Source organism: Oncorhynchus keta, unplaced genomic scaffold (assembly GCF_023373465.1).
Source record: "Oncorhynchus keta strain PuntledgeMale-10-30-2019 unplaced genomic scaffold, Oket_V2 Un_contig_9651_pilon_pilon, whole genome shotgun sequence".
Lineage (NCBI taxonomy): Eukaryota > Metazoa > Chordata > Actinopteri > Salmoniformes > Salmonidae > Oncorhynchus > Oncorhynchus keta.
This window is the reverse complement of record NW_026290625.1, coordinates 47501-57500: the sequence shown is the minus strand read 5'-3', so window position 1 is coordinate 57500 and position 10000 is coordinate 47501. Positions and strand designations below refer to the sequence as shown.

Here is a 10000-nt window from a genome sequence, read left to right as displayed (position 1 = left end):
TATAGTATACTATTACATATATTGATATAGTATACTATTACATATATAGTATACTATTACATATGTAGTATACTATTACATATAATGATATAGTATACTGTTACATATATAGTATACTATTACATATGTAGTATACTATTACATATGTAGTATACTATTACATATAATGATATAGTATACTATTACATATAATGATATAGTATAATATTACATATATAGTATACTATTACATATAATGATATAGTATATTCTTACATATATAGTATACTATTACATATAATGATATAGAATACTATTACATATAATGATATAGTATAATATTTCATATATAGTATACTATTACATATATAGTATACTATTACATATATTGATATAGTATACTATTACATATATAGTATACTATTACATATGTAGTATACTATTACATATAATGATATAGTATACTGTTACATATATAGTATACTATTACATATGTAGTATACTATTACATATGTAGTATACTATTACATATCATGATATAGTATACTGTTACATATATAGTTTACTATTACATATAATGATATAGTATACTACTACATATATAGTATACTATTACATATGATGATATAGTATACTATTACATATGTAGGATACTATTACATATGTAGGATACTATTACATATGTAGTATACTATTACATATATAGTATACTATTACATATGTAGTATACTATTACATATATAGTATACTATTACATATATAGTATACTATTACATATAATGATATAGTATACTATTACATATATAGTAAACTATTACAAATAATGATATAGTATACTGTTACATATATAGTATACTATTACATATAATGATATAGTATATTGTTACATATGTAGTATACTATTACATATAATGATATAGTATACTATTACATATATAGTATACTATTACATATATAGGATACATATAATGAAAAAGCCTACTGAAGCAAACTATAATGTATAGAATATGTCAACGCTCTCTCTCTCTCTCTCTGTCTCTCACTTTCTCTCTCTGTCTCTCACTCTCTCTCTCTCATTCTGTCTCTCACTCTCTGTCTCTCACTCTCTCTCTCTCTCTCTCTCTCTCTGTCTCTCACTCTCTGTCTCTCACTCTGTCTCTCACTCTCTGTCTCTCACTCTCTGTCTCTGTCTCCACTCTCTCTCTCTCTCACACTCTCTCTCTGTCTCTCACTCTCTCTCTGTCTCTCACTCTCTCTCTCTGTCTCTCTCTCTGTCTCTCACTCTCTCTCTGTCTCTCACTCTCTCTCTCTCTGTCTCTCACTCTCTGTCTCTCTTTCTCTCTCTGTCAATTAAATTTCAATTCAAGGGGCTTTATTGGCATACATATTGGGAAACGTGTTAACATTGCCAAAGCAAGTGAGGTAGATAATATACAAAAGTGAAATGAACAATAAATGTCTCTCTCTCTCTTTCTCTGTCTCTCTCCCTCTTTCTCTCTCCCTCCCTCGCCCCCTTGATTGTAGATCACTAAGAAGCTCTCATGCCCCCTCCCTCTTTCCCTCGCTCTCTCTACCTCCCTCCTTCTCACCCTCCCTTCTTCTCTACCCTTCCTACCTCGACTGAAAGCCCTTCAGTAAATATCTGGTTCTTCGTTGTGTCTGTCATACCCGTTGTGTGTGGTGCGTGTGTCTGTCTAACAGGAAGTCTCATGTAATTAGGGAAATCACAGACTAATTAGTTCTCTTTCATGTTGTATAATTCACCCACAATGCATTTCAACAACGCACGCCACTGTCAACAATCAACACTGTCAAGTTGTCTTTTTACCTGCCCACCTCTCTCTCTTCCTCCCTCCTCCTTCCCTGCCCACCTCTCTCTCTCTTCCTCCTTCCCTGCCCACCTCTCTCTCTCTTCCTCCCTCCTCCTTCCCTGCCCACCTCTCTCTCTCTTCCTCCCTCCTCCTTCCCTGCCTACCTCTCTCTCTCTTCCTCCCTCCTCCTTCCCTGCCTACCTCTCTCTCTCTTCCTCCCTCCTCCTTCCCTGCCTACCTCTCTCTCTCTTCCTCCCTCCTCCTTCCCTGCCTACCTCTCTCTCTCTTCCTCCCTCCTCCTTCCCTGCCTACCTCTCTCTCTCTTCCTCCCTCCTCCTTCCCTGCCTACCTCTCCCTCCCTCCCTCCCTCCCGCCCGTTATTGTTGAAACATCCCTCTCTACCCCCCCCAGGTTACCCCCCCTTACCCCCTCTACCCCCCAGGTTACCGATAGTAATCCAGGTCTCTCTCGCCCACTCTCCCTGCCTCCCTCCCTCCCTCCCTCCCCCTCTCCCTCCCTCCCTCCCTCTACTCCTCTCCTGTAAAGAGAAAAGAGGAAGAGGGGTGGGGATGGTTCTTCTGGTCACAGCAGAGATAATTGCCTCTTTACTGTCTGTCTGTGTGTGAGGAGTGTGTTAAGGATAAACCCAGCCTGGTCCAGACAGTAATAGCCTAGCGCTACCTGGAGGGAGCTGTACCTTAAACACACAGTGCAGGTTAGCTTTACACTCACTAACAGTATTAGCCTAGCGCTACCTGGATGGAGCTGTACCTTAAACACACAGTGCAGGTTAGCTTTACACTCACTAACAGTATTAGCCTAGCGCTACCTGGAGGGAGCTGTACCTTAAACACACAGTGCAGGTTAGCTTTACACTCACTAACAGTATTAGCCTAGCGCTACCTGGAGGGAGCTGTACCTTAAACACACAGTGCAGGTTAGCTTTACACTCACTAACAGTATTAGCCTAGCGCTACCTGGATGGAGCTGTACCTTAAACACACAGTGCAGGTTAGCTTTACACTCACTAACAGTATTAGCCTAGCGCTACCTGGATGGAGCTGTACCTTAAACACACAGTGCAGGTTAGCTTTACACTCACTAACAGTAATAGCCTAGCGCTACCTGGAGGGAGCTGTACCTTAAACACACAGTGCAGGTTAGCTTTACACTCACTAACAGTATTAGCCTAGCGCTACCTGGATGGAGCTGTACCTTAAACACACAGTGCAGGTTAGCTTTACACTCACTAACAGTATTAGCCTAGCGCTACCTGGAGGGAGCTGTACCTTAAACACACAGTGCAGGTTAGCTTTACACTCACTAACAGTATTAGCCTAGCGCTACCTGGAGGGAGCTGTACCTTAAACACACAGTGCAGGTTAGCTTTACACTCACTAACAGTATTAGCCTAGCGCTACCTGGAGGGAGCTGTACCTTAAACACACAGTGCAGGTTAGCTTTACACTCACTAACAGTATTAGCCTAGCGCTACCTGGAGGGAGCTGTACCTTAAACACACAGTCCAGATGTGTGTCCTGACTGTAGGGGAGGTCCTATTGGAAACTGTCCAGATCTCTGTGTATCCTGACTGTAGGGGAGGTCCTAGTGGAGACTGTCCAGATCTCTGTGTGTCCTGACTGTGTGTTTATGTCCTAGTGGAGACTGTCCAGATCTCTGTGTGTCCTGACTGTAGGGGAGGTCCTAGTGGAGACTGTCCAGATCTCTGTGTGTCCTGACTGTGTGTTTATGTCCTAGTGGAGACTGTCCAGATCTCTGTGTGTCCTGACTGTAGGGGAGGTCCTAGTGGAGACTGTCCAGATCTCTGTGTGTCCTGACTGTAGGGGAGGTCCTAGTGGAGACTGTCCAGATCTCTGTGTGTCCTGACTGTGTGTTTATGTCCTAGTGGAGACTGACCAGATCTCTGTGTGTCCTGACTGTAGGGGAGGTCCTAGTGGAGACTGTCCAGATCTCTGTGTATCCTGACTGTAGGGGAGGTCCTAGTGGAGACTGTCCAGATCTCTGTGTGTCCTGACTGTGTGTTTATGTCCTAGTGGAGACTGTCCAGATCTCTGTGTGTCCTGACTGTGTGTTTATGTCCTAGTGGAGACTGACCAGATCTCTGTGTGTCCTGACTGTAGGGGAGGTCCTAGTGGAGACTGACCAGATCTCTGTGTGTCCTGACTGTAGGGGAGGTCCTAGTGGAGACTGTCCAGATCTCTGTGTGTCCTGACTGTAGGGGAGGTCCTAGTGGAGACTGACCAGATCTCTGTGTGTCCTGACTGTAGGGGAGGTCCTAGTGGAGACTGTCCAGATCTCTGTGTGTCCTGACTGTGTGTTTATGTCCTAGTGGAGACTGTCCAGATCTCTGTGTGTCCTGACTGTAGGGGAGGTCCTAGTGGAGACTGTCCAGATCTCTGTGTGTCCTGACTGTGTGTTTATGTCCTAGTGGAGACTGTCCAGATCTCTGTGTGTCCTGACTGTAGGGGAGGTCCTAGTGGAGACTGTCCAGATCTCTGTGTGTCCTGACTGTAGGGGAGGTCCTAGTGGAGACTGTCCAGATCTCTGTGTGTCCTGACTGTGTGTTTATGTCCTAGTGGAGACTGACCAGATCTCTGTGTGTCCTGATTGTAGGGGAGGTCCTAGTGGAGACTGTCCAGATCTCTGTGTATCCTGACTGTAGGGGAGGTCCTAGTGGAGACTGTCCAGATCTCTGTGTGTCCTGACTGTGTGTTTATGTCCTAGTGGAGACTGTCCAGATCTCTGTGTGTCCTGACTGTAGGGGAGGTCCTAGTGGAGACTGTCCAGATCTCTGTGTGTCCTGACTGTGTGTTTATGTCCTAGTGGAGACTGTCCAGATCTCTGTGTGTCCTGACTGTAGGGGAGGTCCTAGTGGAGACTGTCCAGATCTCTGTGTGTCCTGACTGTAGGGGAGGTCCTAGTGGAGACTGTCCAGATCTCTGTGTGTCCTGACTGTGTGTTTATGTCCTAGTGGAGACTGACCAGATCTCTGTGTGTCCTGACTGTAGGGGAGGTCCTAGTGGAGACTGTCCAGATCTCTGTGTATCCTGACTGTAGGGGAGGTCCTAGTGGAGACTGTCCAGATCTCTGTGTGTCCTGACTGTAGGGGAGGTCCTAGTGGAGACTGTCCAGATCTCTGTGTGTCCTGACTGTGTGTTTATGTCCTAGTGGAGACTGTCCAGATCTCTGTGTGTCCTGACTGTAGGGGAGGTCCTAGTGGAGACTGACCAGATCTCTGTGTGTCCTGACTGTAGGGGAGGTCCTAGTGGAGACTGACCAGATCTCTGTGTGTCCTGACTGTAGGGGAGGTCCTAGTGGAGACTGACCAGATCTCTGTGTGTCCTGACTGTAGGGGAGGTCCTAGTGGAGACTGTCCAGATCTCTGTGTGTCCTGACTGTGTGTTTATGTCCTAGTGGAGACTGTCCAGATCTCTGTGTGTCCTGACTGTAGGGGAGGTCCTAGTGGAGACTGTCCAGATCTCTGTGTGTCCTGACTGTAGGGGAGGTCCTAGTGGAGACTGTCCAGATCTCTGTGTGTCCTGACTGTAGGGGAGGTCCTAGTGGAGACTGTCCAGATCTCTGTGTGTCCTGACTGTAGGGGAGGTCCTAGTGGAGACTGACCAGATCTCTGTGTGTCCTGACTGTAGGAGAGGTCCTAGTGGAGACTGTCCAGATCTCTGTGTGTCCCGACTGTAGGGGAGGTCCTAGTGGAGACTGTCCAGATCTCTGTGTGTCCTGACTGTAGGGGAGGTCCTAGTGGAGACTGACCAGATCTCTGTGTGTCCTGACTGTAGGGGAGGTCCTAGTGGAGACTGACCAGATCTCTGTGTGTCCTGACTGTAGGGGAGGTCCTAGTGGAGACTGACCAGATCTCTGTGTGTCCTGACTGTAGGGGAGGTCCTAGTGGAGACCGACCAGATCTCTGTGTGTCCTGACTGTAGGGGAGGTCCTAGTGGAGACTGTCCAGATCTCTGTGTGTCCTGACTGTAGGAGATGTCCTAGTGGAGACTGTCCAGATCTCTGTGTGTCCTGACTGTAGGAGATGTCCTAGTGGAGACCGTCCAGATCTCTGTGTGTCCTGACTTTAGGGGAGGTCCTAGTGGAGACTGTCCAGATCTCTGTGTGTCCTGACTGTAGGGGAGGTCCTAGTGGAGACTGTCCAGATCTCTGTGTGTCCTGACTGTAGGGGAGGTCCTAGTGGAGACTGTCCAGATCTCTGTGTGTCCTGACTGTAGGGGAGGTCCTAGTGGAGACTGAATGTGATAGGCCATATGACAGGACAGGAAATAGTATCAACTGAATGTTGAATGTGTTTCCTGTCAGGTATTTTAATGATCTGGATTGTCTAGTTGTTGAATGTTTGAAGTGTTGATTTGTGGCGGTTTGTAATGTCTTGTTACCTGGTGTTGGGAGATCATCTGGCGTTCGCTAACAGAGATCCTGATAAACAGAATTACAGCGTGAGGTTTGATCTGGCAGTGCTGTTTCATGGCCACATTGCCTGCAAACATAAACACACGGTCATGTGTTCTCCTTGGAGTCACGCTTGGCTTCTAGCAGAGCAGCTGAGTGTCGTGTAGCCGTGAGGGAAAGGACCTGGTGTGACCTGGTGTGACCTGGAGTGACCTGGAGTGACCTGGTGTGACCTGGAGTAACCTGGTGTGACCTGGTGTGACCTGGTGTGACCTGGTGTGACCTGGTGTGACCTGGTGTGACCTGGAGACTGGAGTGACTGGACCTGGTGTGACCTGGACCTGGTGAACCTGGTGTGACCTGGTAACCTGGAGTGACCTGGAGTGACCTGGTGTGACCTGGTGTGACCTGGAGTAACCTGGAGTGACCTGGTGTGACCTGGAGTAACCTGGTGTGACCTGGTGTGACCTGGTGTGACCTGGTGTGACCTGGTGTGACCTGGTGTGACCTGGAGTCTTCACTGTGACCTTTTGACCACTCCTTTAGAAACTCCTTCTTGCAGACCGAAGCCAACCGCATTGTGAGATGTTTTTGAAGACAAAGGGTTTGACTCCCGCTCACGCTTGTGTTCTCTGGTGTGGTTCTCTGGTGTGGTTCTCTGGTGTGGTTCTGTGGTGTGGTTCTCTGGTGTGGTTCTGTGGTGTGGTTCTCTGGTGTGGTCTTCTGGTGTGGTTCTGTGGTGTGGTAATCTGGTGTGGTTCTCTGGTGTGGTTCTGTGGTGTGGTAATCTGGTGTGGTTCTGTGGTGTGGTAATCTGGTGTGGTTCTGTGGTGTGGTTCTCTGGTGTGGTTCTGTGGTGTGGTAATCTGGTGTGGTTCTGTTGTGTGGTTCTCTGGTGTGGTTCTGTGGTGTGGTAATCTGGTGTGGTTCTCTGGTGTGGTAATCTGGTGTGGTTCTGTGGTGTGGTAATCTGGTGTGGTTCTCTGGTGTGGTTCTGTGGTGTGGTAATCTGGTGTGGTTCTGTGGTGTGGTAATCTGGTGTGGTTCTGTGGTGTGGTTCTGTGGTGTGGTTCTGGTGTGGTTCTGTGGTGTGGTTCTCTGGTGTGGTTCTCTGGTGTGGTTCTCTGGTGTGGTTCTGTGGTGTGGTTCTCTGGTGTGGGTCTGTGGTGTGGTTCTGTGGTGTGGGTCTCTGGTGCTGAGGGTGTGTCCCTTGTTTGATGTATGGTCACCTACGGTTTACACACTGGGTTTATGACCCCTGTACTCATCATGGTAGAAGTGTTGAATAATACCCAGACTATCCTGTCCTCTTCTCCAATGTTTCACACCCCTTCTCTCCTAGTATCTCCTCAGTATTATCTCTCTGGTGCTCCCTTCACCTCTCTCTCTCTCCCTCCCCTCTCTCTCCCAGACTCTGTCCCTCTCTCTCTCCCCTCTCTCCTCAATTCATCTCCTCAAGGGCTTTATTGGCATGGGAAACATGTCTCTTCTTGCCAAAGCTCTCTCTAGACAACTCTGTGTTCTCTCTCTCTCTCTCTCTCTCTCTCTCTCTCTCTCTCTCTCTCTCTCTCTCTCTCTCTCTCTCTCTCTCTCTCTCTCTCTCTCTCTCCCTCTCCCCCTCTTCCTCTCCTCTATCTGTTGTGCTGAGTCGTCAGATCAGTAGAGCGCCATATATCAGCTCCACACCTCCCTGGAGACAGGAGAACAGAGAGGTGGGAAAGGAGGACGACAGAGACAGGGAGGTAGAGAGGATGGTGGGAGAGAGGGGGAGGGAAAGGAGGGGGTGAGGTGATGCCATCCTCACATCTCTCTCTCAACAGCTGTTTGTAATAATGGCAAATGATTGTTTGTTTTCGGCACTTGTTTTGATGGCGTGATTGTAATTGGAAGGTGTGTGCGTCTCTGTTTCCGATTCATGTGCATGTTGAAGCATTAGTGAGACTCTCACACAGACACTTAGTTAAATGGAATTTCCATGTTCTATTTCTGAGAGCTCTATTTACTGGGGGATACAGCCACACTTTGAGAGAGAGAGACAGAGAGAGAGAGAGAAACACAGGGAGAGACACAGGGGGAGAGAGAGAGAGACAGGGAGAGAGAGACAGAGAGAGAGAGAGGAGAGGGAGGAGAGAGAGAGAGAGACAGAGAGAGAGAAGCATTAGAGAGAGAGAGAGAGAGAGAGAGAGAGAGAGAGAGAGAGAGAGAGAGAGAGAGAGAGAGAGAGAGAGAGAGAGAGAGAGAGAGAGAGAGAGAGAGAGAGAGAGAGAGAGAGAGAGAGAGAGACAGAGAGAGAGAGAGAGAGAGAGAGAGGAGAGAGAGAGAGAGAGAGAGAGAGGAGAGACAGAGGGCAGGGAGACAGAGAGAGAGAGAGGAGAGAGACAGGAGAGAGAGAGAGAGAGGCACAGGGAGAGAGACACAGGGAGAGAGACACAGGGAGAGAGACACAGGGAGAGAGAGAGACCAGGGGGGGGAGAGATAACAATAGAGAGAAAAGGAGAGAGTGATAGAGGGAGAACCAGAGTAATTTCTTATTTTCACACCATATTTCATCATTTCGTCACCCAGCACCATTTCTGTAGTCAATACTGTAGTATGTAGCTATATACAGGAACTATGCTGTAGTATGTAGCTATATACAGGAACTATACTGTAGTATGTAGCTATATACAGGAACTATACTGTAGTATGTAGCTATATACAGGAACTATACTGTAGTATGTAGCTATATACAGGAACTATACTGTAGTATGTAGCTATATACAGGAACTATACTGTAGTATGTAGCTACATACAGGAACTATACTGTAGTATGTAGCTATATACAGGAACTATACTGTAGTATGTAGCTACATACAGGAACTATACTGTAGTATGTAGCTATATACAGGAACTATACTGTAGTATGTAGCTATATACAGGAACTATACTGTAGTATGTAGCTATATACAGGAACTATGCTGTAGTATGTAGCTATATACAGGAACTATACTGTAGTATGTAGCTATCTCTCTCTCTACCTCTCTACACCTCTCTCTCTCTCTCTCACCTCTCTACACCTCTCTCTCTCTCTCTCTCTCTCTCTCTCTCTCTCTCTCTCTCTCTCTCTCTCTCTCTCTCTCTCTCTACCTCCCTCTCTCTCTCTCTCTCTCTCCTCTCTACCTCTCTCTCTCTCTCTCTCTCTCTCTCTCTCTCTCTCTCTCACTTTGTCTCTCTCTCTCTCTCTCACTCTCTACACCTCTCTCTCTCTGTAAAAACTTGCTGCAGTGTTGAGTAGTGTGGTCAAGGTATATTTCTGTCGTTTCACAGGGGAGAGACAGAGTGATGGAACAGGGAAGGAGGGAGGTGAGGGGGACAAATGATGATAAAAGGCAGAGTGGCTGTAGGAGGTAGAAGGTAGCAGGATGGAGGGACATAAAGATAGAAAGGAGAAAGATTAATGATGTATAAAGATAGAGGTACTGGTGGTAGAGAGAGAGAGGGGCAGGTAGAGTTAGAGAGATGGAGAGAGAGAGAGAGAGAGAGAGAGAGAGAGAGAGAGAGAGAGAGAGAGAGAGGCAGGTAGAGAGAGGCAGGTAGAGAGAGGCAGAGAGAGAGAGAGAGAGAGAGAGAGAGAGAGAGAGAGAGAGAGAGAGAGAGAGAGAGAGTGTAGAGAGGTAGAGAGAGAGATAGCTACATACTACAGTATAGTTCCTGTATATAGCTACATACTACAGTATAGTTCCTGTATGTAGCTACATACTACACAAAATGAGGTGGAAACTGAGCTGCACTTCCTA

At 46.9% G+C, this 10000-nt stretch overlaps 1 long non-coding RNA gene across 5 annotated transcripts; it reads left to right on the top strand.

Moving 5' to 3' along the window:
• Window positions 1-3449: 3449 nt before the first annotated feature.
• LOC127927158 (uncharacterized) lies at window positions 3450-5713 on the top strand. 5 transcript variants are annotated; one of them, XR_008126425.1, is made up of 5 exons: window positions 3450-3541; window positions 3937-4034; window positions 4084-4330; window positions 4479-5168; window positions 5415-5713. It is a non-coding gene; the product is annotated as an uncharacterized LOC127927158 (long non-coding RNA). The 5 variants fall into 5 exon arrangements; XR_008126424.1 differs by lacking the exon at window positions 3937-4034 and having other exon boundaries at window positions 3487-3590; window positions 4084-4281; XR_008126426.1 differs by lacking the exon at window positions 3937-4034 and having other exon boundaries at window positions 3487-3590; window positions 4084-4380; window positions 4677-5168.
• The last annotated feature ends 4287 nt before the right edge of the window (window positions 5714-10000 follow it).